Source organism: Coloeus monedula (genome assembly GCF_965178545.1).
Source record: "Coloeus monedula genome assembly, chromosome: 9".
In the NCBI taxonomy this organism is placed as follows: Eukaryota; Metazoa; Chordata; class Aves; order Passeriformes; family Corvidae; genus Coloeus; species Coloeus monedula.
In genome coordinates this window covers 26,610,044-26,614,720 of record NC_138789.1, presented here as the reverse complement: position 1 = coordinate 26,614,720, position 4,677 = coordinate 26,610,044, and positions in this window count along the sequence as shown.

The following is a 4,677-nucleotide window of genomic DNA, read 5'->3' as shown; positions in this document are numbered from 1 at the left end:
TGGCTGTAGCCTGCATAAAGAAACATTTCCAGGTTTAAAAACTGAAGCTGAAGACTCAGTTTAAACTTTGGTATGATTATTTCTTCAGCCCACAGAGATGGCAGAGAACCAGGTCCTTAGGCAAACAGCTGCTGGGGCAGCTGTGACAGACAGTGTGTCACAACATTGCTTTGCCATGGGCCTGGCACACAGCACCCTGTGCAGGACACAACCTTCTGTGCTGCCCAGCAGTAAAAAGACCCGGTGGTGGTCCAGGACAGCCTTGGCTACCTTGAGCTCTTAGATTTCAAAGAAACTGTTGCAGACCCCAGCATGAGGCCATGTCCAGGGCCAAGCTGCACTATGCAGTATATTCCATGTGAAACCTGCTCAGCTCTGCAACTACTGACACTATCCTAAACAGGCTAAATTTAGTTGTGATATTATAAGCTCAAATAACAGACACGCCAGTCAAACAGCAACATGGCAGAGAACAAAAGGTATAAGCAGATCTACTGAAGCATGAGCTCCAAGAACAGTGGTTCTCCAGGCACCAGCTCACTTGTGATCTGCATGAGTGAGGCATGAGGCATTCTGAAGGTTTTAGTTGTATCTTAAAAAGTAACAAAACGTTCTTTACTCTCACCTTTATTGATCTGATTCAGACTCTACAGAAATACTGGCATTCCTGAAGTGCTCGCTGCTATGTGCTGGTATCGTGCCTTTATACGAAAGGAGATTTAAAAAATCATTAAAATTCTTCTAAGTAACTTGCAGTCATTTTGCTTCAAAACATGAATAATCAAAACACAAGGAATAAAAGGGGGTTTTGTCTCCAAAGCAGGAAGGGAAGTATTTTTCAAACCTAAGAATTCACAGCAGTGCCTGGCCATGAGCCTATTAGCATCTGTGTCTTGATCCGAATGAACTCCGAGATGTCTGTTCTCCCAGAGGACATGTACTGTTTAGAAAAAAAAAATTAAAATCCATGACTGCTTTTAATCTACCTGAAATATGGGATACACACACAGCATATTTTGTACTTGTTTTATACTATCCATGTTCCTTTTAGCCTGCTGCAGCATTATTAGGAAGTTTCTGTTCCTGTATCACAGCATATAACTAACATTTCCCAGAAAACCCACCCAGGGCCATACAAAGCCGTCTGCTTTCAAGCTAGCAATGAATTCTTCTTACAGATACAGGGTACAGAACAGCTCCTACTGTCACTCCAACAAATTACACTGCTGTTTATTTAAGTAATAAAGGCATTTGTTCCAAACAGTTGGGGCTTTTTCCAGCATTTGTTCTCCACATGTGGTTTGCTTCCTCAAGTGTTGATTTTTCATAGTTAAGAGACTTTTCCCTGCCTTTTATCCACCAGGCTAATTGCATTCTTACCCGTTTCTGCTTAACGAGAGCTGACATGCAGTGCTCTTGGTGCTCTGCAGAACAGGAAGCAATGGATTTCCTGTTCCAAGGAGGTAAGAGTTGAATCTGACCTCAGACGAATTGGACATATGGGAAATGGACAAAACCAGCCTTGACTATCTGTAGTTTTTTCTGTCCTGAGAGGGAAGATGTAGTCAAGGCCCTTTATCCCATCCTCCTGCATCCTGAAATGATCTTTTGCACCAAAAAAACAGCTCTTTAACTCAGCTGCCACGAACTGTGCTCAGCTGTTCACAGACTCCTCACTGTGCTGCTTTCCAGAGAGATTCCACACTGCCCTGTACCAGGACTTGCTGTAGACAGGCAAAGCCTCCATGATGCCACCTGCCAGACTGTGGAACATATATGCATTTTCAAAAGTAAGTGTATAGTTCTGCACTGAACCTATTTCTGATTAGGCAAAGCAGCAGAGCTGAAAACACAAAACTCAAGTAAAAGTTTAAAAATAAAAGCTGTCCTCCAAAACCAAAGCATTCACTCTTAACTCCTGCAAGCCACATCTGCTGAGTCAGGTATCGGCTCTCTTGCTTTTTTCATTGTAGTGAAAATTCCAATATGCAAGAATTACATGTATTTTGCAAAAGAAAATAAAGGTAAGAGAAACCTGCCAACCTGACAACACCCCTGGCTGTCACATTTATTAGAGCTGGGAAAAAAACCCCAAACCAAGAGCTGGCAAGGGGTACTCACTAGAGTCCAAGAATTCTTGCAAGAACAACCCTCCCAAGTATTTTAATGTCTAAAGCTGAGATTTCCCCTCATGTGAGCTGGGAGTCTGAGAACACCAAACCCTCTGCCTAGCAGATTACAATTTATTTTTTTTCCTTTACACAAGGCCATTGAAACCAAAATTAAAGCACTGCTATGTTCAGTGACGGGACACCTTTTTGCACCTCTGTCTTCCTTTCTAATTCTGCCCCCAAGGAATTCAGTTAGCACAACGCAATTGCAGTAACACATAAACTTCATTAAAAACACTGATCTAGAGCTACAGGGGGTTTTAGCTGGAGAAGAGGAACTTAATGTTGCTTGGTCAACAGAGCATTAGGGAGTGAGAAAGAAAACTTTTGTAGCAAGATTTCTAAAATGGTACAAATGTAGGTAATGCTTTGAGTTATGCAAAAAATGAGTAACAGAACTTAATATTGTCAAAAACTGCTTTGTACCACAGAGCTTTTCCTCATGAGAGTAAATTAATTCTATCCACTGTATCATTTATTTATTCAAAGTTGTCATATTCTAAGACTGCAGAATGTTCATGGAGGATTTGGGATTTCTAGAAAAGACACCCCCCCAACCTCACTCCCAGAAAAATCAGAGGAAGTGTTATATGTAAAAATTACTCAGCAAGTTATAACACAAAGAAGGTGCTGAAAGTGAAGAAGCAATACAAGACAGATGTCTAAATAAGACATTAGCAGGTAGGTGGGCCAAATCCACGACTTTGTCTTTTATTCCATCTCCTTAAATCCTGCAGGAGAAATACAAGCCTGACCGGTTCGCCTAGCTGCAGGCTGCACCAGCCTCTGCACTACTCCCTCTACCTACTGCCGATGGGAATTGAAGGTTTAATCTGGGATTTCTATGTTATAACGACATTGTCTGTGCAGATGCTCAAGCCTGAAAGCCCCGGGCCTGTGCAAACCCAGATTTCTCTGAGGGTCAGGGCCTCAGCCTTGGATATTATTTCTCTTGGTAGCAAACAAACTCCAAAGTTATTTTTGCACTTTTTCCCCCCTTCATATTTCTGTGCAGCTTTTCCCCCTTAAAAAACTTAATCTCACTCTGCAGTTGAGCACATCTTACTTGAACTATTATTGGGATGGACTACTAATATCTATGTTATCTTGTTTACACTTCAAAATTCATTTGCTGCTTTAATTAAGCAGAGGCCAAAAGCATGTTTTATCTGTACTCAAAATTCTTGAAAAAGGCATGTTCTTAGCTTGCATAACAGACATCTACTCAAGAGTTCTTCTGGTAGTATCAGTAATTCAAGAGGAGGAACAAATTGTTTTCTGTACAGAATTACTGCTGCAATCCTGTAATTCCCCTTTGTTTTAACCCACAAGCCAAATGGCAAGAACTTAGGAAAAAGCAGTGGACACAATAGCAAGTGTTATTTTACAGAGAGTTAAACACTGCTTTCAATTGAAAGATATGACTCCTATCTATTCCAGTCCCTTAGATACATCAATAAACAATACACAGGGGGAAATCTGATTCTAATGACCAGATTTTACTTTAAAAAGTTTACAGTGGAGCATTGCCATATTTGTCCTAATTAACAGAAAACTAATGCCTTGGAAAAGATGGTGAACAGTGAGGTCACAAATGTTGATTCATCCAGATATTGAAGAGAAGGTCTGAACACTGAGTGCCTGGGCAGTAAAACACAGCTGAAATTCAGTACAAAAGAACTGCTGCATATGGAACAGTAATTTAAAATATTTCAATTTCACAGTGCAGAAATAAACACTGAGTTTGTATGAAAGAAATGAGCCCCCAGCTTTAAGAGATCTAAGAAAACATCATCTCAAAAGTAGGAGTGGTCAGAAAAGCAAGTGAGGAAAGAAAAATATAAGCAGAAAATGCTCTTGTATCTTGAAAACTTTTTAACAGGACAACGGGAAGGCAGCATACAGGAAGGATACCTGGATGGACAGAAGGTTACAAGGGTCTCTCCCCATGTGACACAGTTAAATAGTGAAGTCTGAAGGTGACAGGGCAAGACTATAAACACCAGGAGTGCTCTGAAGCTGTTCACTGTTCTTCAAGTAAAAAACAAAGCCCCCCCCCCAAAAGTCCCCCAAAAGGAAAAAAGCCCTCAAAAACCAAAGAGGTATAAAACTGGAACATATAGGATAGAAAGGAGTAAGTTTAATTCTTTATGGGGTGTAGGTACAGAAACTCATGATCCATGCTAAAAAAGCTGTCCAAGGATTCCAAAAGGGACTGGATAAACTCATGAAAGACAATCCAGACATAACCACTTCTGGCTCAAATTGGTGAGCTGGGAAAAAAAAATTACAACCAGTGGCAATTAGGAAAGTAGATTGAGGAAACAAATGATTGGGCCATCTTCATATTCCTTCCAAGATATGAACAGTGAGAAAATCCAGTGGGACAGAAAGATTTTTGGTCTGATGGAGTAGAGCCATTCTTACTGCTCAGCAATCTGTCGCCATTTACAATAGGAAGCAGAATGATTGGCTTGAATTTGCTCATTTTTGTTATTATTTTAGT